The sequence below is a fragment of the Neodiprion virginianus genome, chromosome 2 (assembly GCF_021901495.1).
Source record: "Neodiprion virginianus isolate iyNeoVirg1 chromosome 2, iyNeoVirg1.1, whole genome shotgun sequence".
Classification (NCBI taxonomy): domain Eukaryota; kingdom Metazoa; phylum Arthropoda; class Insecta; order Hymenoptera; family Diprionidae; genus Neodiprion; species Neodiprion virginianus.
The window spans coordinates 33,918,567-33,945,919 of record NC_060878.1 but is presented as its reverse complement, the minus strand read 5'-3'; the positions used below and the strand labels follow the sequence as shown (position 1 = coordinate 33,945,919).

The 27,353-nt window shown below is 43.4% G+C and overlaps 2 protein-coding genes across 5 annotated transcripts in view; one reads left to right on the top strand and one right to left on the bottom strand.

The window, feature by feature from the left end:
* The window catches only part of LOC124297618 (neuroligin-4, X-linked-like), a 30,334-nt gene extending 21,755 nt beyond the window's left edge, over positions 1-8,579 (bottom strand). Inside the window, exons 1-2 of one of the 3 annotated variants that reach the window (XM_046748832.1) lie at positions 8,259-8,579; positions 4,411-4,644 (exon numbers count right to left, since the gene is read on the bottom strand). The gene's annotated coding sequence lies outside the window, so the exon portion shown is untranslated. Of the gene's footprint in view, positions 1-4,410; positions 4,645-4,968; positions 5,250-8,258 lie in introns of those variants that run through there. The other 2 variants (XM_046748834.1, XM_046748833.1) reach the window with 2 other exon arrangements.
* Positions 1-27,353, top strand: part of LOC124297629 (calcium and integrin-binding protein 1-like) — a 46,719-nt gene that overhangs the window by 16,449 nt on the left and 2,917 nt on the right. Inside the window, exons 1-2 of one of the 2 annotated variants that reach the window (XM_046748856.1) lie at positions 11,203-11,352; positions 25,235-25,386. The gene's annotated coding sequence lies outside the window, so the exon portion shown is untranslated. Of the gene's footprint in view, positions 1-11,202; positions 11,353-25,234; positions 25,387-27,353 lie in introns of those variants that run through there. The other variant, XM_046748857.1, reaches the window with a different exon arrangement.

Genomic DNA, 27,353 nt, shown 5'->3' with positions numbered 1-27,353 from the left:
GGACGGACAGACCGACAACGAAGTGATCCTATAAGGCTTCCGATTTTTCCTTTTCAGGTACGGAAGGCTAAAAATGAAGCCGAATTGAGAGCGAGAAGAGAAGAGAGTAACAGGACTGTTTCCAATTTCGATTCGTTGTACAATTCAGCGAAGAGAGAAATAAATTAGTCTCGTACGGTTTTGTATCAGAGTGTTCGCACGGTATGGTTGCGAATATGAAAACACTTCGAGGAAAACCATTATCTGTTAAGTTGTCTCTACGGCGAGTAACGAACGGTGGTACAAGTGTGAAGCTTTTCGGGATACTGTAAGCGAGTGTTAAAAAACCTCTTTGTTGGGTTACGGGTGTATACAGCTAATAGCTCGTTAAAGTACCCAGTGAATTTTGCGCAGTCTTCCGTCTGCGCGGAGCTTTTGAAGACGAGCGAAAAACGTTACAGACACGTAGCTACGCCCAGGTATATTAGCTCCAACAATGTAGGAAGATTAGCTTTAAGAGTTGAGGCTGCAGCAGGTACGAGGGTGTGATGTGCAAAATGCTTTATGGGTGCTCTTCCCTTCCCTCCTTCCATTATTCTCTCAGCCTACCATTCTACCCTTTCAAACGAGACACCGCGATTCTTCAAATTTTTCATTCCGTCTTATGGGATGTTGAAGAGGACGTATGGGGCTACCGCGCGTGGAGAAATATAACTAACAATTTTCCTTCCCAACGGGATGAAAAATGAAAAAAAAAAGGAGAGGGGAACAAAATCCGTTCGTATATGAAACGCTGGGTAAAAAATGTGAGAAGAGATGCCAGAGTTCGGCTTGAATCCAGTCCCGAAAGCAGTGCCCTAAACCCTGAACCTAGGCCACCCTTGTACAGCTACCGCGCGGTAACTCACGGATGCTGGCGGATTTATTTATTTACCAGGGCAAGGGAATGATTCGACCGCGAACACCGTTGCGAATGCATCATGTGTGTATGTATTTACTTGTGTATGTATGCACGTATGTACCTACTCCGCGGAAATCCATCTCTGCGCGCGAAGACACGGGGGAAAAAATAACGATATATAACGTGAAAGCAAGAAAAAAAAAAAGAAAATGAAAATAAAATGAAATAAAACAGGAAAACGACAACGCGATATTAATTGTGTTGGGGAGAAAATGTACAGGGTTAAAATGAGAGCTGTGCGTTCAATTCACACGAGGTACGTGATGTATTTTTTGGTTAATGTTGTATATATCGCATGACACAATCTCAGGGGACGTTACCTGATTACGAGATTTTGCAGTATACAGCGGTTCGATAATTTCTTTTTTCATTTTTCATGATATATTCTTGTCATGGAAGAATTACGAAGCTTGTGACACGTTATACGTTTTATGATTACACGCGTTGGTATGAATTTTTGGCGAAAGTGGAACCAGCTGCAGTTGAATGCGAAATCGAATCGCGATTTCTTTATGTCCGAATGTTGCTTTATTAGATATCTACAAATTACTGGGCTCAACTTCTGTATCTATTGATTCGATTTCTACACGGAGGGACTTTTGGCATCAATTTTCGCTTTATTCTTTGTCCATAATAATAATAAAATGTACCTATGAATTTAGGGATAATCGAGGCAGTATTATAAGAAATCACATAGTGATTGTGAAAATGCAGAGTTAATATCTAATATATCGAGAACATTAAAATTTCATTAGTATCTTGCCATTTATATTACTTGAAATACTCACGTTCAGAGTTATTTATGGAAATTTATTATTTATGCCTGTAACTTTTTTACACTCCCAATTTCCCAACAATAAGTAATACCTTTTCTGAACTTACAGTACCAACGCTTATTCGTCAAAATAACCATAACTCGTATAGAAATAGTAAGATCTCCTATTATTGTCGGAATGGCCATTACTGTACCTGGATTATTCTTAAATTCTTAAATTTTATTGCAATTATGGACAAATAATGAAGCAAATATTGATAACAAAAGTCTCTCCGCGCGTACAATTGAAAACCGTTCGTCATGTTCAACTTTTGCGGTTACACGCGCTCGGTTTTATTTTTTTCTTTTCAATTCCTCTCAACTTGGTTAAACTCTCGAAGTGATCCGCGTGTATAATACTTTCGATCGTGCAATACGACGGTATGAAACCCTGCGCCTTTTACAGTCTCGACATACGTACACCGCCGATATAAATAGTGCCATAAATAAGCCGGTGCAATAAAACTGCACTATCGGTAAATTGGCTCGAAACGCGGAGGCAGTGAAAATATCCTAAAGTTGTTCATTTATTTGTTTACTCATTTTTTTCGTCATTCTCAAACCTATCTCTTTCTTTTTCCTCGACACCCACGGAGCGGGAAATCCGTGACGAGGTAAACAGCGCGATGCCCTCGCAACTCTGCAGGATTTTTCCCCGGTAGAAAAGGCAACGGCAACAGCAACAGCCGTAACTCAGGCACCCTGGGCCGTTGGTGGATTTATTTATTTACCAGGGACCACTTCGACCACCACCCCGCGTTACACCGGCTCTCTCGAGCGGCACGAGACCGGGTGTTTTATATCATTCCCGTACCTACGCATCTCGCCCTCCTCCACCTCCACCTCCACCTCCATCTCTACCTCGCCTGTGTGCCAGAGCGCTTCCCCCGCAACGATTCGCTGATCAAGTTTGTCACGAAGATGGACAAAAACAGGGCCGAGAGATAACCGCGGGAGCACGAATAACCGAGGTATGTATAATACATGCCACGTTACGGTTTTCCACCTGATTCGGGCTAATGATTAGAGATACCTACCCGCGTCACGCTCGTTTTGACCATTTCTCGCATGCAGCGAACCGTCGGAGAGGAAAGTAGAGGAGAGAGAAGGGGGGAGGGGGTGGAATGGAAAAACGTACTTTGATTTGTATGTTAGTTTTTTCCCTCATTCAACGCGTGTCGAGTTCTAAAAGTCCCCGAGTGTTCAGCTCCCCCCCCTCGGGGTTCAACCATTCTTTAGAAAGACTGTAATGAATGATCTCGCTGGCTTTTTTCTTTCTTTTTTTTTTCAAAGAGAGACTGCTACACCGAGAGCTTTGGAATCCGCCTTTTATCTGACCCTCATTTTGCGGGTGAAAAAAAATTTGTCGCTCATATACATACAGCGCTTGCGAGATTGTATAATTCTCGTTTCATTCTCAACTCTGCCGGAAATTTAACGTAATTGATATAGGTTATACGCAGTATTTATAGAAATATCGATTTACGTTGACGAAAAATTTTCATCGTCGACTTGGGATTTTTTTCCCAAATATATGTATATAACCTATCCATGGGGATAGTGCGCGGTGTTATAACTCTCGGTTTAAGTTTCATATGTTCGAGATTCCGAAGCAAACTTTAAGTCGGCGCGAAGAAAAAGAGAATACCACTGGGACGGCGAAAAAAGTGTTCCACATTCGTCTCACTTCCGCTTTTGATAGCTTATTTATGCATGGGAGACGCGTGAAAGCATAACCAAAGGGATTCGCAAACTGCGAAGAGCATTCAAATGAAGATGAATTACTGTCGGGACCGAGTCCGGTTATCGCCACGCGGTTAATAATTTCCGAGAGGGTAGATAAAATCATTTCAGTTTCGTCGTATGTCGGGAGATGAAAGAGACAAGTTAAGGTGTTCGCTCCCCTCATTACTGCCCCCTTATCGCTTTATAGGTATGACGTACCACGATTTAATTGCACAATCCATGTACAATAAGCAGCATGCCCACGTACATGTGTATGTGTATATACATACATACGTACATATATATATATATAAGGCATTCCACCCTAAACCGACCTACGCCTGATCTTCACGATCGACGATTTTGTTTATTTTTAAGTATGGTTTATAGTGTATAACAAAATCATCCTTCACTGAAAACGAGTTTCAGATTCTTCGGACCACGGGTTTGATATTTACAGCTCCGAAAATCATGAATTCCGAATTTTTCAATAAATAGCCTCAATCGATTGGCTTTAAATTTTTCTCACGAATTCCTTGATCGAAAACGAAAATTTTGAGACCAAAATGAACAAGTAATTTAAAAGTGAGAAAAATTGAAATAAATATAAATATCAGAAATAAAAATTTATATTTTATACGTTTTGTCTCACTTTTCAATTACTTCTTTTGCCCGTAGCTTCTAAACCAAAAGCTTTCCAACTTCCATCTTGATTTCAAAATTTTCATTTTCTAGCAAAGAATTCATGAGAAAAATTTGAAGCCAATCGATTGAGGCTGTTCATTGAAAAATTTGGTTTTCGTGATTTTCGGAGCTGCAATTGATAGCGGCATTATGTACGGTGCTCGTGTCCCTGCTCGTGTAATAGATGTACGTATATAATACAACTAGCTAATTACCTAATTGGCGAATTAACGAAGTAATTACTCACGGAATTTATACGACTAACAAATTATCTCCCATCAGCGATCGGACCTCCTCCTGCTTCATCTTCTTGTCCTTCTTCGAAGAAGTCTCCTCGACGTTTTACACGCCGGGCTTTCCCTCGGCGCAACGTTGAAATTCTTCTTCTCTCTTTCTTCGCCCCCTCGTCACGATTCGTTTGCAAAGGTCCGCGAAGACGGATGTCTTGTATCTCGAACCGATCTTCGCCTTAATCCGGGTGCTGCGAAAGGGATTTCAAGAATTACCGTTTGCTTTACGACCGCGTCACTAGCCCTACACACCCTGCAGCAGTCACACAGACCCTTTCCCTTTGGCTCAACTCTATCAAGCTTACCACATTTTTTATTTTTACTCTCACTCTCATTCATCCCTCTCGCACAAGAAAAACCGCGTTCAGAAACGCCTCCCTTTCGTTTCGCATGTCCGACAGGCCGTGCAAGGGGTTCAACGGTATTAACTGTAAGACTTGAAGTCTGAATCGTTCGAGTTGAATTATCTCGACTCATCTTCTCCTTTCGACAAACTATAATCGTAAGGCGATTACCGGGTAGATAATACTTTGTCCATCTGCTATCGGAACGAAGCACTTCGCTCTCGAGGATCTTATTCGAATCCTCTGCAGTTGACTTCGAAAGAACTTGACTCATTTCCTCCTTTCTTAACCCTTCGCAAATCCATGCCGAATAACAATTCAACCCACTTCTCATCCGCTTCACTCAAGAGATGCACATTCATGGATGTTTTTCGCAGTCTCTTATCTAATGCTTCAGCTTTGTTTTCATCGGTTCACTCGGTGGGCATATCTTCAAAGTTTAGTCAAGTATCCCCTCGAAGTAAGTCCCGCGAGTGACGCGGGCTATTTCGGCGATAATAATACATATATACGTACATATATACAATATATATATATATATATGTATATATGTACGTATACCGTGGGACATTTTCTATGCTCCGGATTATTCAAATGACTTTTTATACTGGAATTGTCGCGGCTGATTTGTCAGAAATGGTTTTCAACGTTTTATCCAAATATCCTATAACTATGTATTATAATTAAACTCACGAAACTCGTTGTCATTTGTCTAGAAGACATTTAAATTCCTGAATTCCAGTCAATTTTTCTTTGATCCGCCACAATAAAGTAATTTTCAAGATACCCCGAAAGTGGAGTGAGAGACTGCGGTGTTATTTGCATGAAAATAAAGGCTAGGCCATCGATAAATCACAATGAAAAACACGCCGTTGAGTGTTGATTAATTTCCCTCACCGCGAAACGACGGGAAATTGCTGCAATTTTGAAACCCTCAAGATGGATGCGCTTCCTTAATTGTTGACGCGGAGTTTGGCGTTCGGTACTTTGCAGCTTTGGTTGCCTGCTGTTAGCCGAGGTGAGACGAAGTCGGTCGGACCGTCACTCCGGCGGTTTGACTCGTTAAATTATTCAGTTTGAAAAGTGAACTTGCCGGGGTTAAGGTGAGTGTACCACTTATTCACCCTGTCCCAAATATCCACCGTTTTCGGATGTATTCGTTTCATCCTTACTTCTAAAATCAACAAAAAATAACATTGTAGCGTCAAACCCTCCAGCAATCGGTTTTAATCATCGAAAAATTCACAATTTGTGCGGTAAAATTGTAATTTTTGAAAATCAAAGCGTCAATAATTCTCGTTATAGTGTCGATAACCGGTACACTTACCTCGGTACGTACACAGCATGCCAGACATGCCAGTCTGTACGTACCTGTATAATAAGACTCTCGTAATAGAACAAAACCCTGAGGCAGTCTTTGGAAATATTTAATTAAGAGAGCAAAAGTTTCCCGGTGGATAAATTGGTCCAGTGTATATGTATACCTATTCACGTATATAATGTACTTCCCTGGTGAAAGTATATTGGAAATAGCAGGTAAAATTTAATCTCAGTTTCCCTGAAATTATTAAGAGATGAGAAAAAGGCTCTTCGCAACTCGAAGCAGCCGCCGCGTCTCGTTATTTAAATAATCATCGTCCTCGCGCTAGCTCTGCGGAATGAATTTTTTACGGTTCCGTCAACAAAGAGGAAACCATTCTGCACCCTACGCGCGGATTTGAGCGAAAATTAATGGATCCATCTCGTGCTACGGGAGTCGCGGCGTGTCTAACATAAACCGTGGATAAACCTGTATCGATGAATAATTCCTCTTAGGCAGAAAATTCTAACAGACCGATAAAGTTTCGAAAGAAAATGTCATCGTCTTTTTTTTATTTGAACCCGTCGTGTGCTCCGATGTACGTAACGTATATTGACGCAGAAATTACACCTTTTAAGTATAGCGATACTTTTCAAGTTGGAAGCACAAGCTGTCGACAGCGAAGCGAAAAAACCGAGTGAGAAATATCGCTGTCGTATTGTACTACGTACCGATAAATTCGATTGAAATTTAATACGTCGTTGCAAAAAACCCAAGGAAATATTTTTCTCGCTTTATGTCACGTGAGAATGCAAACTCGTTCGTTGTGTCGTTGTTGATCTGTGTCGCAGAAACTGCCAGGCTCGAACTGCAATTTATCTCCTGTTGTTCCGAACGACGTGTTTCCAAGTTGTTGTTTTTGCCGAGCTATAGATTGTAATTAATGTAACCGCGAATCGATCATCTCTTGGCTAACAATGAACGATATATACGAGCAATCTTTCCCCAAACAATCGTGATTCTAGATTTTATTTTTTCCGCAAACTTCAACGCCAACGCGAAGTGGAGTAAACAACCGGTTACATAACAAGGGAAATAATTTTTAACAAAGATTGAACTACTCCGCTGAAAAAAAATTTTCCATCACATCGCACCGAAACACCTAATGTTCGCATATTTGCTCGACCATGTTCGAGGAAAGTTTGAGGAGGAACGTATTTTTTGCACTTCCCCGAGAATCTGACACAGCTCAACGAATAATAAAACATCAATATTCCCATCGATATGCGCGGAGACCCTCTCGCTCGTGAATGTCTGCCGTTTTCACTGATCCGTCCTGTACATATGTACAATGTACATACATATATGGAAACGAAGAAGGGACGGAGAGAAAAAACCGTGTAAAAATTATGTAGTGTATTATACCCGCGGAGGGTAGTAAAATATTCCACATCCTCGGCCTGAGGTGACTGTCGGAATACATTTGGTATTGTTGGCTAAGTAACCGGGCTGTAAGAGTGGATTATATAATCTATATAATACGCTATGAAAACATAATTTAAATGCTAATGGGTGCTGAGTAACGAGAGACTTAAATAGCGGGCGATTGTGGCGGGAAAATAAGAGCAATGCGACCGTGAATGGGGGACAAAAAAGGAAAAATAAAGATAGAGGAAAGGAAAGGAAAGAAAGAAAGAAAGAAAGAAAGAAAGAAGAAGATGAAGAATAACAAAAATCACCCTTTGTCAGACCATGGAGAAATTTGTCGGCCGGGCGTTAATCTCAGCTTTATTACTCGGCTAAACGAACCCGAACGATCCGCCCTCCTTGCATATATCCGTAACACGCTCATTGTCAGTGCAAAATACTTCTCATCGTCGGTCTAAAACTTTCCTTATACACGCTCTGAAATTGTTCGATCCGTTGCGATACCTTCGTATAAATATCTTTGCAATATGTCTTGCGTGTATAACATACGTTCCTCGGGTGCGCGTAGAGTACGTACATATGTAAATTGACACATGTGCATGGCGTATGTATACATGGTATATACGCCGAAGTGCGGGGAGTCAACCGGATAAATAAAAATCGCATCGCACGTACTCCGTGCATGAGAATATCAGAATGTTTTTCGATTCCGATTCTAATTCCTATGTTGTACCTTAGAGTGCAAAGGAAGGTGAGACCTGAGTAAGAAGACCGCGTAGCGAGATTATTTCAAGTTCTCGAGGTTGCGCGGTCGTTGTCAGGTACGCGAAACTGATCAGTGATCACCGCGGTTAAGAAACGGCTGCACGAACAACTCGTGCGTCTCCTCAACCCCCCGCAAGCCTGCAGTGTTTGCAAACCGCGATCGGCACGAAGGTGAGATTGACCCAGGGCGGTACCTGGGGAACGACGACGAGGGTTGCGAGTGACACGTGCGGCCGGATCGAGGACCGCGGCGCGGAATGAACGGGCAAAGAGAAGGGCAACCGAGGCGTCGGAGGCGCCGGGATAACTGGACGGTGCAGAGACGACGGGCAGCCACCACCTCCACCAGACACGGGGTTCTTCTCGTTCTGGAGGTTCGCGTCGCCGCGCGGCGGCGCAACGCGTGGCAGCAGCTACGCCGCGTCGCGACGCCCCGCGTCTTCCGCCGCGATCGATCCGCCGCGACGCCGCCGCCGCCGCCGGTTCCGCGCCTCCGTGTTCGCCTTCTCTCTTCGAACGCCGTTCTTTCCATTTGCCTTCTCCCCCACCCCCTTTCTCGCTCCCTCTTTCTCTATTTCCCTCCGCGATTCAACCTAGGTTGAAGATAGGCGGTGGGTAGGTACTTGTTGTACCGCGTCGTCGTACGGAATTCCATCTACTATTTCCGAAAGTAATTATTACCATACGCGTATAGGTGTTACCGCAGGTTGTATTTCCGTCCGCTGATATTCACGCCGGGATTCTAATTGTTACGGGGCATTGGCGTATCGGGGAATCCCCGGATCTTCCCTCGTTATTAACGGCCACCCTGTTCGAGTCCCGCTTGCCTTCTTGCCTCCTCCAGCAGCGACGTAGCAGACGGCAGTCTGGATTTTCTCTACCCCGTGTTTCGTTCATTTTTTCATTTTTGGGTTCTTGGTTTGTCTGTTTTGTTTTGTTTCGTTTTTTTTTGTTTTTTTTTTATTCGATTTCGTTATACGTTTCCGACGTAATTCGTGGATTAAAACGGTACGTGACTCGATGAGGTGAATAAGGGTAGTCGCACCGGCTGTTGAATGACCGAACCGAGCATATGTATGCGTGCACGTGATGCATACACGTATACCATACATATATGCGTATAACATTGTATGGTATACACGACGTGGACAACTGGTATTTGAATATTGAGGGAATAATCAAATTGATTCGATTTAATGCCACAATCAATCCTTCGTTCACTTCTGTTGCTAGGAACGTGCAAACAGCAAAACGTTCCATTAACTCCGGCATGTGTGTGTGTGTGTACAAAAAAGCCCGCGTGACTCGAGGCGCTTTTTCCCGTTACCCCGCAGTCCCGATACCGCGTCGCGTGGTTATGTCGAAACTGCACAATTCTGCCCTGGGTCAGGGTAGGTATCGCCGGGTGGTTTTGCGCGAAAAAGCAACGGGTTTTTAACGAGGGAAAGCTCCCGGTGGCTGGACATTGGTTCAGGAGCTTTGCGGGTGTTCGCTGCGATGACAGGTTAGTTAGCCGCCCTAATCGATATACGGTGATAATTAATTTTCCCATCCATGTTTTCTCCTTCTTTTTTAATTTTTTTTTTTTTTTGTTTTTTTTTTTTTTTATATATACCTCGTTAATTGAATCGCGGTATAATAATTCTGTGTCCCGAATGTTTTCATCGCTAAAAATAATCCAACACGCTTCAGCGGGCTGCGTAACATTCGTAGCGTATGAAACAAACTCCGACAATTCTATCGGTAGGTGGATCGCGTGTAGGTTCGTATACCTACACCTACGTACACGCATGCTGTATTAGGTGGTGCGACGATATTGTCAAAGCAATAAATTCTCGCCTCACTTATTCGAGGAACAGTCGGTCGCGTTACACGCGGCGGTACAATTCCCGAACACACCGACGACCGGGACAGAGAAGAGGTTGATAACTAATTACGATTACTGGTTTACCCCTCCACGTCGTCGCGGATTCATTGCAGAAGGGACGAAAGCGCGGTCGTTACCTGGGAGTAAGTTCCGCTAATTAGAGTTTAGCTTCGTGGATGTTACACAGGGTTGGTGGATGGGTCGGCAAAGGGTGAAGTTAACACGTGGTTCCGGTCGCGGGTGTGCCGACGGGGATGAGACACGAATACGGTGTACAGTGGCCGGTTCTCTGCAGGGACGGCACTTGCGACAACCTCACTTATCGCGGGAACGGGAACTTATTCGTTCGCGGTGTGTTTGAAACTCGATACGCTTTGAACAAGTTGGAAGTTTTTACTCCTACATTACCTGCTACTAGGTACCCTGCCGCATGAAAGATTTCTTTGGATTCGATAAGGAGGGAAAAGAGCAAACGGAATTACAGCTTGATTTGCGTAAAACAATAGAAGCTCTGATTCAGAATTGAGTACTGGATTGCAATTTCTCTCTCTCTCTCTCTCTCTCTCTCTCTCTCCTTTTTACCGCCAAGCACTTTAAAACGTTTGCAAATTAAATCACCGAGTCGCCAACCATTTACATTATACCAGCCCTTTTATATTCTCCCTCGAGATATTGTCTCTGAAGAAAAGCTGTTTTTTTTTCATTTCGTCTCTCTCTTCTTTTCCATCCCTTTCTCTACCTTTACACTGCTTTATAAATATTGTCGCGAATCAGTCGAGGCAAATTTGCAGTGGTTTGTCGGAAGAGAAAAATGAATAAAATTGAAAGGGAAGGCGGCACCCCTTTATTACCCATCAATTCCGGGGTGTAGTCTGAATTCAGAGTTATTATAATATATTGTATACCCTTATATATCGATATCTTGTATCGATACGCGATTTTATCTCAAGATTCGCGATCGGTTACAGGTCAACGAGGTTCAGCCGATAAGCAGAAGCTGGATGAGGAGGACTCGAACAAGATTGTGGAAATAAGAAAAATGTCCTTGCAGGGTTATACCAACAGAGCGGTTATACCTATCTCCGCTGATTGATCGTCTGCCCGTTAGACTTAAGGATTACCGTTTCAAAGTCCCGGGGCACTTGGACTTTGCACCTTATAGATGTGCACGCGTCAGGGGATGCATGAAATATGGGTATGTACCTACGTATCCTGGAATCCCGCCGCATTGACGGAACTCCAATACGACCTTCCCCGAATAATCATTTGTTCGAATATCTAATTCCTGTGGTACCGTAACGTTTATCAACGGATGATAGACTTTCACATTTCTTTACATTGACATTTACAGTTTTTTTATTTGAAGAGGACGTTTCTTGCACATACCGTGTCTAACTTTTCCATCGGACCTTATTATATCCCGTCTACTTTGCATTCGAGTTAGAAAGTTCGATTATCGCGAAATGCCCGATATCTCCGCTGTCTCGTCCGCCCTGCTACTGTGCAAACTTACGCTCGCACGTATCTGATTGCAGTGACGTTGCATAATTGCAACAGTCGTCGGACAGTGGATTCGCGTACCCGTATACCCCAACACCCACCGTGTACCTATAATTATACGGCGCGGCTCCTTATCTGTACCAATCACAGTCTGCAACAGTTGGCAATGTTAATAGAATGTCTCGAGCGTGCTTTGTCCCGATTACGGGATATCTAAGCCCCACGTCGAGCGGCCGGCCGGCTTACAGAGGCTGCAATACGCCATGGCCCGAAAGCCGGGCGGCCACATATTGACATATCGCCGTGTGTGTACGCCTGCGTTTGCGTATGCGTGTCGCGTGGTGGCCGGTTCCAAGCGTTTCATTAGCATCCCCCTTTGTGTCTCTTTAATATTGAGTCTAAATGAAATCTCTCTCGGCTTCGTGCCGCATCGTCGGGATAGGTGGAATTAATCGGTCGTGGCAGCGGACAAAGCGCAGGCAGGAAACCGATCACGGGTATAGGGGTGCACGGCGAAACGTCGACACCTTGCACGCGTGCAGGCTTCGGGTATCGGAAGATCCGTTGAGCCCATTTCCTGCCCCCCGGCAAGTTCTCACCCTCCGTTCAAGGTTTTCCCTCCTAGATCCCCGTCCTCCGAGAGAGAGGGGGAGAGAGAGAGAGAGAGAGAGAGAGAGCTCCTCCGCTCTTATTGATTAACGCGACGACTGCTCCCCGCGTTATATACCCCGGCCTTATGGGTATGGATATGTATACGTACGTACCTTATACGTGACTTTCTCCTACTGGACGTAATTCGACCGTAATTTTAGCGAACCTGCAGCCCGCGGGCCGACGGAATGGGCCAAGGTTCTATGCCCACTGTCGTCGTCGACGTAAACGACCGCCCTGACGACGGTCCACTTCATTCAAAACTCACCGCATCCACGGACGATCCCTGTGCCCCTTTCTTGCCAAGGCGATATTATTCCGTTGTCGGTATATTGAATTGTTTGCCTCGGGCATTGTTGTCACTGATTTTCCAAAACTTCACTGCGATAAGCTGCTGAAATTACGGGGCTCGACGAAGGTATAACAGAGACTTGCGTTCCCTTCGAAAGTTTTAAATCAAGTCTCTTGCTAATTGTTATACACAGGATGCAGTCTCAAAGGGATTTTGAATATTTTGTACAGTGACGAGACTGTTTCGCCTATATCTACGTCACAGGTATACGTATACCGCATAAACGACTAAAGTTGAAGAATTTAAACGCGCTTTCGGACTAATATTAATGACGCTTCTGTCGAGGAGCACGAGAGAGAGAGAGAGAGAGAGAGAGAGAGAAGGACAGAGAGAGATATTACTCGGCCACTAGAGATATGTCCTGGAGAGAGTTGACATCATATTTCTTACGCTCGGTCAGGCTATTTTTATCAAGTTTATTCAGTGTCGCGGGGTAGAAATACAGTTGCGAGACAAGAGAAACTCGATCAATGGTCCCGTTGGGACATCAAAACGTGTTATACCTAGTTCAGGGGTGAATCGAATTGGAAACAGAAGAGAAGGATAAACAAAAATTGAAGAAACAATCAACCGTCTGGTCTACAACTAAAGGGAATTAAACGATAACGGAATAACATCGTTGTCAAATTATCACGCGAATATTTCCATCGCATAAAAGATATGGCAATAAAGACCGTCGAATAAAAATCACGATTGCGGACGAGAAGAATTCGAAATGTCGAGAAGTGCAAATCGCCCATACATATAATTACACAAAAACTGTCTTAATCATTTGTTTCTTTCAAACGCGATCATATCGTATAGTAGCGAATTGTAGTTGAGAATTTTGTTTCTATCTCGTCAACATTTATCCTCCCGAATACATGAAATGCGAAATCATACGGCAAAGGTATAAAATTACGTACATCTACGTAACAACGGTCAAGAGATTTCGGTGATTAAAATTAATAAAAGCAATTGAATTAACGAAGGGATCGCGTAATTGAACTCGGAATATATAACGAAGAAAATCCCCGGCTCCTCCTTGCAAACTTATTTTTTCATCCCCTTCTTCGCAATACGCGTTCTTCCGTTTCTTTCGGGGCTCTTTATCGGAATCCACATCTGAGAATTATCACCGTCGCATGTAGGGCGACGGGTGTTTAATAAGTAAGATCTTGTTTCCCTCACACCGAGTTATAGAGTATTACACCACACACCTCCGTTCGTTTTCTCAGCACTTAGACGTTTCTCAGCGAGTTTTTCTACCCGACTTTTTCAAACTCCTTCTGCAAATCATTATGGGTAGGTACGGCGAGAGGTAAGCGCAGCATGAAAACGAGCTCGCGCGCGCTTTTAAACGAAACTCGTTCAATTTCTATGGGAAGTTGTATCGCACTCGGTACTAGGCATACACGGTTGTGTATAACCTGGTCGACGGAGTGGCTGGCAGTTGCGGTTGCGGTTGATAAAAAGCGGAAAGTAACGGGGAAAGAAAAAAAAAGAAAAAAAAAAAAAACGAAAAACGAAAAAAGCAAAAAAGAAGTGCACGAAATTTCAGTTAAAAGCGGAAATAAAAACTCTACGTAGGGTGCACGGTCCACGCATGCACATCCCCCTCACCATAACTGTGTATTCCTGCACATACCGCTGCAGGCGGAAATTTCTGCGGAACTGTAATAATTGTTGTCGAAGGTATCCTCAACGACTCTGCCATCCGTAGCGAAGAGAGTTCCAGCTATTGCATCCATATTGTGCACAGTACTACACGGCCATTATTTTTTCTGCAATTTGCGCTCTGCACTCTTTTCTCCCATTGAATATCTTCCGAATATACATTACGTGTGTGTATTATACATACGCAGATATGTATATATATATATATATATATTCGTTATTTGTCGCGTTTTTTCTCCTTGTTTTTTTTTTTCTTTCATACGTGTGTGCACAGGTATACGTGTGCAGATATCTAACCGACGTTGTATCCTGCTATACATGTACAGGTAAATGTATAAAAAATCAACGTCCGCAACTTTAGCGCAATGTAAATGCGGTGTATAATTAGTGCAGGTATAATATAAATGCGAGACGTTGAGTAATAGTCTGCGTTACGGAGGAAAGAGGTACGAACGTGCATACCTGCCGCCGTGCAGGAACGTCCAATACTGTTGGATTGAAAAAAAGAAAATTGAAAACTATCCATGTAACGACCCAATTCCGCTCCGTCGAACAGCCTGCGATACACGCATAGATGAAATGGCTGCGGTACGCGGTAAGCAGCTCGTTCGGCGATTAATTTTCGTCCCGGAGAGAGAAGAATGCGTCGTGGTTGCAAAAAAAAAAAAAAAAATAGTTCTTTAATAAAAAGAGGAGGGAGAAAAAGTGGAGTAAAACGGATAAAAACACACGTACCCCGTTCGTTTTTACTAAGGTTTGAGTCATGCACGCAGGAATATTGTGTAGTAATGTGTTCTCGTCAAGTTTGCACGAATTAGTGTTAATATTACGACCGCGTGGTGTGCGGCTTCTAATTTCTACACCAGTCACGCCCGATTAGGTGGACGTGAGTGCGACAAAGACTAAAGGTACGCAAGCACGGGTCCCAGATTAGTCTGGCTGTTAGAAGTCTTAATCCGTTCTACAAACGGAACAAGGCCGAATAATTTGATAATCCGTTTACCTCGACGCAACGAGGGTTTGCTTTACAACCGATCTGCGAACGGCGAGACGAGAGTAGCTATAGACGAGACGCCCTGTTGATTCAAAGATAAATAATAAAAAGAGTAAACTTCTCCCGGGACTACAGGTGAGTTATAATTAACAAATTAATCAACCGCTACGTCTTGTATTCCACATCGAAAGGCTGTGCAACAGCCGAAGAAGCACTTCTTCGGTCTAATGCAATTACAAGCATTATACTACAACTTACACCGGTAGTTCGAATAATAAATCTACCTTAATCGAGAGAAGGTTTCAGTTTTTATCGCAACCGAATAATGTAGTTCTGGAGACAAAATGAATATGGATTTTTTTTTCTTTTTTGTCCTTGGATTTTGTAATTCGTACTGTATTTTTTTTATTAGTAACTGCTATAGGTACATAATCACAATAAACAATAGTGCTGTGCGATTAATCGATTAATTGGATTTTTCAATTATTCGGAATCGTCAGAATAATAATTGGTTAGTCGACGATTTCGTTTAATCGTTTTTCCAATTAATCAATTACTCGAGATTTTTCGATGAATCGATTAATCAAAGTTGCTTCATAATAATTCTACAGGTCATTCGGTATATAAATTAAAACCGTCGATTAATCGATTAGACAGCACTACTAAATAGTTACTAGCGGCACATTTTCTTGCAATTTCAAAGATACTCAAAACGCTACGGGATGATTACAACCCACGGTCCTATTACAATTTTCTAGTAACTATAGCAAATGAAATTATCCATTCAGAGAGAGTTAAATACAGAAATTTCAAGTGCGTACAAACGGAGATACGTATTTGTTTGAATCCGGTGAATATTAGAACTATTCGGGAATAATGTCGGGCTGGCGATTCGGAGGGAAACAAATTGTAGGTAGAATGATAGATATTTGAGATACGGTTAATCGAGATGAATCGCCCTGCGTACAGGTGTACAGGTATATATTTAGAAAGTTTATTTCACGGAAATTGATGGGGTTCCTGTATACAACGATGGGGGATTAGTTCCGGCTAGAACTCGGGGTGTGTCAGGCATAGATAACGTTCAGAAATTCTATATCATCGAAGCAAACTGTACCTATCCTATATCCTACCCACCTACCCCTGCACGGGCTAACCGAACTTTGCTAATGTCGGTACACGCCGAACGACAGACAGCTGTCACACCAAATCCAGGAGACGTCCAAAGGCTCGTTATGGGTATATCTCCGATCCAGCTATAACGCGTGTATATACTGTGCAAACGGATCGATCACGTCTAGTCGGCGAGAAACTCGCACCGTTGGTGATGGTGGCGGTGGTGGTGGTGGTGGTGGTGCAGAGAAGTGCGGATAGGCATGTTGGCTTTCCTACGATCCACCCATAGTGCATCCTCTCAACGATTCGAGTGCATCTTACGCGCGATGCACGCCCTGCAAGTTTCATTGCCGTATGTACGATTATGCAGATTTCATTACTGCGTGGCGAATGCGCGACGATACCTCCGTGTGTCTACCCATCATACTTGACGCTGCGGTAATTATAATGTATTGAAATAAAAGTCTCGTGTAGCGCTCTTGAAAGCTCCCGCTAAGCTTATTGTTAGAGCTTTCACAGACTTTACGCAAAGGATTTTATACACCTGTAGTGCAGTCAATTTTTCGCTTAGATTTAATATTCCTTATTAATGCCGCGCCAGGGAACATAATATCAACGTCGTCTCATATAACTGCGCGGAACGAACGAGAGCCGGTATATGATTATTCAACGAGCGATGTGTACGTAGGGGAGAAAAAAATGTGGAATTTAAAATATAAGCACGCCGAGAAGAATGGCGGATAATCGAGTTTCCGTAACAGAGCTCCGCCGCTGCTGCAGCAGACTCGCTTCGCCGTAGATATGACTAGAATTTTTAATACCTGCCTACTCGAACCGAATCACGGATATTTTTAAACGCCCGTTTTGTCTCTCCGACCTCTGCCATCCGGCTCTGGTTGGGTTTTTAATTTCGTTTGCAATGTTTAACCTCGCTTCGACTTTCCTCCTCCTCCTCCTTCTCATCTATCTCCGTCTCTCCCATCATATTATATTTATACACGTGTTTGTGCGACTTTCTCTCTCTCTCTCTCTCTCTCTTAGAGGGATAGGGCGGCCGCCCCCGAGGGCAACCCTCGGTTCGTTAGAAGGACAAAATTCTTCCCGTGGGACATCCGGTTTCCGGTAAACTCGAGGGAACCACCCGGAACTCGGGGAAGAAGCGTTGACACGCGGACGGGAATTCGAGTATTCTCTGCAGTGCCTGCAGCTTGATATTTCCTCCCACCGTCCGCCCTACTTCTTCTTATCTATCGCGAGCTCACGGAAACCAGCTGCAACTCTCGAATATCGCCTCGCAGGCATTCCTTCCGAGTCTCACGTATCCTTTAACTTGTTATCGTTACGAATTATTATATAACACGCGTGTCCGCCCGATAGGCTATACTACGTCGTTACAGTGACGTCTGCGAGACATTCGCCCGTTGTACGGGGTAATATTCATTAACGCCTCGACCTTTCGGCTGACTTGTTTTCGGTCCGAAAAGAAACGCGAGTTCGATATTACACGAATTATGTGACAATGGCAACCGATCACCCACGTCGGCTGTATCGCCAGTCATTGTCACATAACTCGTGTAGAATCAAACTCGCGTTTTGTTTCGAACCGAGAAGAAGTTAGCCGGAAAGGGAAAGCATCAACGAATATTACTCTGCACAACCTCCTAATGTATACCCATATTATTCTCTCTACTCTCTTCCTCCCTCCGCTATCCGAAGCTCACGGAATGAAAGCCACAAAGCCACTCGCTGATCCTACTCCATTCCTCCTCTGCCTCCGTTGTCAGAAGCGACGAGATTTACGCACCTTTTACAATTTACTCCCTTTAAGATTTAATTATACCACTTTCGAGTGATACATTACGTGCATACATACATTCGTTCATTCCTGTACACGCATAATATTGAAAATAACTTGTGCACAGATACTGCAGACGGTGCGAGTACGGTTTACATACTCGTCGTAGAACGGAAGACACCAATTACCTCGAGGTAACCCACTTACAGTTTAATCAAAGCAACAAAGTAACTGGCTATATAAGGTACACAGCTGGCGCTCGCCTATTATACATTGCAAAGGTGTATTTAATTTGTACGACAGTCTTGGCTGGCGCAAGACTTCATATTACCGTATACATGGCACGGGCTATGTATTCGCCTATCTAGCTGATGTAAGATATACATGTACACGGAATACGGGTGAGAAGAAAGGCGCGAAGACATTCGACACGCCGTTAGTAGGAGAGTGCCAATTTTCTAAAACTTCGTAACAAACTCTCTGTCCCTCAATTATTCGAGTCTCTTACTTGTAGCTTCCATTCCGCCGACGGGACGGCCCTCTTGGTGTACAACGTCGTCCTCTTCGCTCGTCTTCTTAACGGGTGATCGACCCCTAGGTCGGTCTTAATCGGAGTAAATCCTCGCGGTCTATATCGTAGACGCAGAGAGGTATTTTTTTCTTCTTCTTCTTGCTTCTCCGTCTTTTCCTATTCTCCAGCTTCTTCCCGTGTTAATGTAGGCGAGAGAATCGGCGGGACGGAGAGGACGATGGATATAGAACAAGAAAAAGGTGGGTATGAGAGGAGCGAAGGAAAGGCGGCTGATTCGTTGTCACCCGGCTAACAAGGATCGACACTTTTCCCGAGCAGCATCGGCGAACCCGAGTTGCGTGATGTAGAAAATCCTTGGACGCAATTTTTCCTTCCTTCCTTCCTTCCTTCGGCCTGATGCAGACCGACTAACCAAAATCCTGAATCCTCGCCTCGCGCGAGTCGAATTAGGGGTATTCTGCGCCCTCCTACACTCCTATACTACATGCCTATGTATGTACTATACGTAACGTTATGCCTAACGGCATATATCCTCGTCCTGCGTCCCACCGAGCCCCGTGCCGCAAGGATATTTCACAGACTCGATCCCCCTCCGAATCCATAAACTAATCAGGCGCAGGATTTTCCCTCGAATATAAAGCGGGAATGAAAAATGATTTCAAATAATCTTTCGGTACGATTTTTTTCACACTTTTTTTAATTTTCCAACTTATTTGTAACACAGTTGAGTAATTATTATATACATACATACATTTTTTTCATAACAAAGCGTCAAGTCGCAATTTTTGCCAAAGCAAAAGTTGTAAAAAAAAAAACTGGTCCTGATTTTTGAACAAGGCTACGTAGCACCGTTCATAAGTTTTTCAAGACAGCAGATCAAGCTCTTACGGTATCACCCATGTCTTCATTTATTCGAACAGCATTACGTGATTCAGGTTAAATTAAAAAAAAAATCTTGAATCGTGTCACTTCTGTGAATTAAATAAAAAGGAATCAGTTTGCGAATCTTTGCTTCAATTATGCAGGCAAAGTATTCTGCGATATTCGGTTATGCGATTTGAACGATTTCAGGTGGTGGGTTTGAACATTTGTACTTTTATCGTAGTGTACAAAAACGATACTGAGGCGACAATGGCAGGATTAATATTAGAAAAGAACGTTCGATATCGGGAAAAAGAAAAATTTCTCCATCTTCAAGACAAAATTCTTCTTCATACAGGTACGTATCGTATACACACAGCGTCGTCGTCGAGTTTGGTCGACGAGTTTGCTGCCGCGTATACAACAAGACTGAGGGGTATAACCTCGGGCGTCGGAAGGAGGCGTCCCCTTTGTTCTGCTTTATTACACTTTTTATTTTTCATCTTCACCTTTTGCCTCCGCGTGCGACAAAAATCTTTCGAGTATAGGCAGGCGGGCAGGCAGGCACCTTACACCTCCACCTCGCTCGCCTCGTTCCCGCCTGTCGAGGGCAGGTCGATTTATCTTTACCGAAGGTCCATCACTCGCCCTGCACCGCCGTCCTCCGCGCCTTTGTCCTTCAACCCGCGAGTCCTGCGGTCCTCCATTTTTTCTATACTCACCTCGACGGGGGCGCCTCCTCTTCGCCTCGCTTTTTTACTCCGACGCCTCTTTCCGAAACGATATCCCGCTTGTCCATCGATCCGATCCGAGATCAACCCATAGATTACCCGTGTCGACGCGCTTCTTGAGGGGAGAAAAAAAAGACAAGAAGGAGAGTGATTTTTCAATCTCAAGATGTTACGGTTATACATCTTGTACAACGTCGCGATGCATCCTCTAAAGTTTCGTGAAATTTCGGGACGAACAATCGGTCGAAACTGTTACAGAAACATTTTCATCGATTATCAAATGCGACGTCAAACAACGCCAAGGAAACTTGCCTTTTTCCATAGTATTTTCTCTCTAAAAATAGTATTCTTCGCAGGTACTTCAAATGATACAAACTACGAAGAAGAAGCTTATATATTTTGTCGTATTTTTACCGCGTTTGATTCTACAATTTTCTGCTCGCGTTTCTCGGCTTACCGACATCAAGACTACGGGAATCGCGTTTGTGTATATTCGAAAAACGAGCTACGCTCTGAACATTCTATTCGGATGAATGATGAATACAAATGAATATTCGTTGTCGCCTGAATCGCACGACGACTTTCCGAAGTAATGCACTATATTGCATCAAGTCTGGAAAAAGCACAAGCACAAATTTTGTGATTAGCAAAAGTAGGTAATTGAGCCAATTGCGAGAATTAGACGCCATTAAGAGGACGGGATTGAAAATATAATACAAGTACGACGAGGAGTACACAGCCACCCTATCAACACAAATTTTTATACCATTCGGATCGCCTCGGGGTTTCATTCGGTTTCAAAGAGCATTATAAAAATAATTATTCACCAGAGTAAACGGCGCCCAAGCAACATGTTGCTCGACCTAATGATAATGTTCTTATAAATTTATTTCGACGATGTCTTCGGCCCGGCCATTTCCGTCGTCTTGATATTTTCCGTTCATTTTCTCACCCTCTCTCTCCCTCCGTCTTCGCGGAGTGATTTTCCTTCAAGAGGGGGACGGCTGCCGTAATTTACGCCCGTGCGTATACGTACACCCTCAAAGGTGGTCGTATAAAAACGTACAAGAAGTAGTACACAACCGTAGGCAGAACTCTGATCCCAGTCCAGCTTTGTAAACAGGCACACGGGGTGTGCCTGGGGTCGTCCCCCGTTGCGGAATTGAATTTTTCAATCTTTTCGCGGGTCGCTTTAATGGAGCGGGAGCTTCGGAGACGAAAGCTCGAATTCCCCTCCGCTGTAACGTTGGCAGGAGCCGAAACACCGGCCGAGACGGCACGTCCTGCGGTCGGACCCGCCTATATGCACCGTATATTGTAGTCGCTAATTGCGCCTGCACGGTTTTGGCAAATTTGCTAATTAACCTGTGGGTATGTAGCCGCTGATAGTTCGAGGATATAAATAGCCGTGGAGATCAATTTGACGTCAACCGTTGCGATATACCCTGCGATGAATTACGAAGCCGCGCGTCGCGTCATGCTGTTGGAGAGTTTTCCGTTATATACGCTGCGTAGGTATGTGTTCGCTTATGTAAGGGTCGAGATCCGAGGACCTCCGAGCATCCCTAACGACGGCTAAAAGGATAAAAGGATACGGACTGCAAGGCGCCGGAGGCGAGGTCCAAACCACGAGCGGCGGACGAGTCAAAGTTCACACAAGTCCTTTTCAGCCTCCCCCCATTGTGTCTGCAGCGACGATGATGGGGAAAGGAACTGCAGCTGGGTTCACGTCCGAGTTTAAAAAACGCGCCCACCTTTCTCGTCGCCGTCGTTTCTCGATACGAAAGAAGCTCTTCTGGCCAGGTATACGCGAACATGTATACACCTAAGCACAATTTTGCAATCCGCAATATTTCCTCCGTGCGTTCATAAATTTTACAGTCCTTCACGATATTCTGAACCCTCGCCGAAACTCGCTTTCTACAAAACCCAACGGTCCGCGACTCGCCGATTTATAATAATACCGACGTGCATTACGGGGGCGGATTATGCGTGAGTAGGTTTTATCGATTCGCTGTTTAAAGGAACAATTTCAAAGTCTGCCAGTTGTATTTATTATATAGATATGCAGGTACATATATACCTTCGGGTAACGACGATTTTTCCATTTCGGTTTAAATAATTCATCGATGGAAAAGGTTCTTCAAATATTGAAATAATCACACTGAGCAGCTGCTGGTGACGAACCCCTCTTGCCCTACCCCTCCGCGGGCGAGTTTGCAGATAGAAAACGTTGCAAAAGAATATTCATACGGAAGGGTATATCGCTGATCTGGTAACTGAATAATCGTAACTGGAACAAACTTTGTCAAGGCAAAGTCGTACCTCTTGTAATTAACTTATTTCACCCTCTTTGAATTCACCGTTTCAGCCATCGTACCTTTGTTCTCAAAATCACATCGTCGTCGTCTGCTATCACGAATGATCTCAAACAAGAATAAAAGCTTAAAGGTACATCTTTGGCAGCCGTATCGCGGCATGAAGAACCCGAGGCTATTCCTTTTTCCACGAAAATTCTTATTACAACGCTGATTTCAGCGGTCGAGAATCAGAGCCGGCCTCATTTTTCCATGTGCGCGTATAAACACTCCTTGCTATACATTTTTATCCTCAAATAATATTTCTTCAAATAACACACTTGATCATAATTTCGCTGCGGTTAAAGGATTTTTTAGGTGCAGGATTCAACGTGAAAAAATGATTTTTTTCCCGCACAAACTCATGTAATATTAACAATAAAATACATCGTCCCATGTATATATACCTATATGTATACGTTTTGTTTTAAACTAACGATTTTGAGTTTAACGTATTTGCAGAAATTTCATCTTTAACGTTCGTCACCGGTGTATATAAAAACAAAAAAAAGAGAGAGCTGTATAAAACTTCTTCGTGCCGATAATTCCTTAAAAAAGAAACAAAAAAAATTGAATTGCGCATAAATTATACATATAATTTGAAACAACTCCAGGCAATAATCAAAAATGTATCATGTAAGTATACAAACAACATTATTCCGTCGCAGTTTGTATACGTAGGTACGTTGTAATATACCTATGTATAACATATACGCATAACGTATGTACATACATAATAATACTTATACGATTCTGCAGCCTTGAAACTTTCATATCTCCGAAAACGTGCTTCGAGTTAGACTCGCCCGACTTAGCACACACGCACACACACACGTATCATTCGTTCGCAGCGAGGAGAATACGAGCGTCAGATTCGGCCGCGGATATCTGCGCAAGCAGTTTAACGTCCGATTAAACCCGCTCCTTAACTACTGCGCGAGTCTGACTCGACGCCGTCTATCACTTCGCAACCGCGCAGGGCTGACCGAACGTGCTTTTCGACTACTACAGCAGCCTGTCCAACGCTCCCTGATCTGCTGACCGATTTAGCAAAACGTATGCCGCGTGCGGGGATTACATCGCGTGTGTGCGTTTGTCGTCGACGCGTTCGCGAAACCCGATCCACCGAAAAGTAGAATGTTTCACGTGTTCGAGGGTTGATTCCGCGGGAGCGTTCGCTAAGCGACAGGGCTTTAATTAAATTCTATTTAAAGTGGAACAGCTTCGAATATACGTATATAACATCGACAATCGATAGAGGGGGAGAGATGGTAATATTTCTCTGTAAAGATACGTACGCGTTTAATACCGTGGACCCGATACGTGACCGAGTGTTTAAAACCAAACGGGCAATAAAAACAAAGAGAAAATAACGAAAAGAAAAAAAAAATGAACAAAGAGAGAGAGAGAGAGAAAGAGCTCGAAAAACAAATCAATGAAACAAAAGTTAGAAAAACGATTGGAGAAGAAGAGACGATAAAAAAGGATGGAAAAAAAATCCACCATTAATCTGCTTACACGAGAGAGCGGTTGTTCACGCTTGCAACTTTTCCTGCCCTTCGTTCCCTTCCCCTTGCACAGCTTACGCCGTTCTCTCTACCCCCCCCCCCCCCCCCCCCCCATCACCCTCCCTCCCTCGGTAAAGCGAAACGAAACTAATTCTCACCCTCCAAAACTCTCATTCGTCGTCGAGTCAGCGCAGATAGTAAAGTATGGAAGAATCGGGAGCTTGCCGTCGTCATGCTGCTGCTTTTTTCGACGAAGAAAGAACCCGGCTCTTGCCTCTCGTATAGTATGAAATATTTCGCGGTCCATCTGTTTGTCCCATCGCAGCTCGCTCGAGAGCGCACGGCGAACGGGAAAAGGAAGAACAGATAAGGGTTATGATTCCTAATTCGTATATATTATACGAGTTCCCTCCCCCCCCCCCCCCCCCGCCCCTCCCTTCCCTCCCTTCCTTCCTTTCCTTCCTTGTTTCCGTTTTTTGAACAGCCTTTACGGCGAGTCCTAATTTTTTTCTCACCAAGCCGGGAACGAGGAAATATTTCTTACAATCATTTTCCGCTATTTTTTTTTTTACCTAGCGGTTACATTTTAAACGTGCGGCAGGGCATTGCCGTAACGTGGACAACATGGGTTGAGAAAACAGCTGAAACGTTGGTAGGAATAGCTGTTTCACCGCGAGTGAAACTCTGCGTAATTTGTTCCGTTAAACCAGTGGAATCCGGCCAAGAATGTGGTTATTTTGGCGTCGGATAGGTACTGCCGCGGTAGGGAGCTGGAACACGACCGCCATTCGCCCGACAAATTAACGGATTAACTTGAATGCTCTAGGAAATCGCGCTGTACATACCTACCTTATACCTACATCAACCAGCCCGTTGTAACTTTGCGGGGGACACACGTAGCGAGATGGGCGCGTGTTTAAGCTTATTTGCCCGAATAACGTACGGGGGATGCTCCGCTTAATGCAACGGTGATTAGCAATGTTCCGCGATCCGAGGTTTGAATTTTCTCTTTCTTTATTTTCAGTAGGTGCCTGGAGGTTCGACAGAGGGTCCAGGAACGACGAGTACATCGATAGGAATTACCACGGGCAAAAAACGATTTGTGCGTATACCGTGTGATCCGCTGCTTCCGGTTATACCGAGCCACGCTACAACGGAGTTTAATCCGGTCGGAAGGTATATCTATGGTTATTTTTCCCTTTTTTTATCCCTCGGATTTGGTGCAGGTTGAGAATTCGTGAAAATCAACCTCGATAAATCCGGACACCGGATCGATTTGAATACCTCCACATTACAGAGCCTTGCTTGCGGTTTATGTTATACACGTGTGTTGATTCCTGTACAATAAAGTTATACAAGCTCAGTCACTCGCATCAATGGATTGACAAACGAAATGTCAACCTGTACGACGCTCTGACATTCGATATGATGTGTTCGGTAAGGACGAAATATATATTTACACAGTGTCGAAATATCCTCGAGAAATTGTAACACGTGAATGATAGATTCGACTCACTCCTCGCGTCTATAATCGGACTGACAGTGATACTGCAGCTGAAAACTATTTTATATGGTACACCGGATCCGATGTACAGTATACAAAATAAATTTGTTATTCAGCAAGTAAATGTGTTATTTTGCGATGTATACGTAATCGGGCATGCTACTATTTCAGCCGATATGAATACCGCCGACAATTAAATTCTCGATGACTCATACCTGTATCAATATTCCATGTAATGGCTTTGGATTCTGTCGGAGTCGCATGAGTTGTTTTCAATTCCAACCCGCGTTCCTCGGATGTGTATAGCAAAATTATAAACGTATCGCAATATCTTTTCCTATTTTTTGTTCGTCACGGTCATATTCACATGGTCATATTTTCAATCAATCATGAAGAAAACACGATAGTATAAATTACGTGCCCATGATCTATCGATTTCGTCGATGGTTTTTAGAAAAATAAAAGTAAAAGAACAGAGACAACTTTTTGTCACTCTTCGATGATCAAATTCTAGCTGACCTGTTAGCCGTCGTTCGGGTTTTATATCAAAACCTAATCGATGCTGGGTAACTTGATCCTGAGCGGGATAGCATAAGAAAGAAATTGGAAGCGTCAAGACTGCAATCTCTCAAGATTGAGATTAGTTAAACGATAATGGCGGCCTTTAACTCCCACAAATCTCTCTTCAGTTCCGATAAAATCTAAAACTGGCTTGGCTCAGTGTGGAAAATAAAAGAAAGCGTATAATCAACAACTTGTAACAAGAGTAACGCAGCAATTTCTTACTGTCGTCATAACCGTTATTATTTCCATTCTGTTTACACACGGCTAAGCTAATTTTCGTTTAATTATGTTTCGCAAATTGTAGTACAGAAATGGTACACGCATAGTATTAACCGTAATGTAACTCGGTTACGGCTACAAACTGTAACCCCGAGCCCTTTCGTCTGCATCAGATGTCAGAGGCAGAAGCTTCGGATTATACATATACCTATCTGAAGGGCAAACGTGAAACAATGCGATCCGTCTTTGGCCCTGACGTGCCTAATAAACCCGCGGACAATGTGGAAGGGTGTCCAAAACAACGGACCCTTTAAGTGATGATCAGTCATGCGTAAATACTCGGCGTCATGGAATTATTCAAGTCGGTTCTGTAATGTGCATGTCTAATGAGTTATAATTATAAAAACTGTTTTCTCCCGTGTAGCTATTAATTTATGTTAAGTTCAGTTTCCACTTATCGTGCAACAGTCTCTATTTACAATTACAAAAAATTATTTTACACTCTAATTCCTCTTTTTCCCTCAATCGATGCGTATGATGTACTCGTGGCCTCGTGATACAAGTAAAATGAGAACTTATCGGTGTTCGTTCATTCATTGTTTCTTACCGTAGATCTAAGTTTAGCTTTTATACTCGCTTCGTGCACCTTTTCAAAACACTCGTGATTATTTTCCCTCTTACCCTTTACCGATCAGAGTAATTCAGCACATCAGACCCGAAGCGTTGATACGTTGAATGAAAATATCGATGGAAACCGAAATTCCCATTGTCTTTGTAGGTGATTAAGTATAGATGAAAAATCAGTTTCAATTAAAATACTAGGCAATCCTATTTCGGAAATCTCTATATTTTTCAT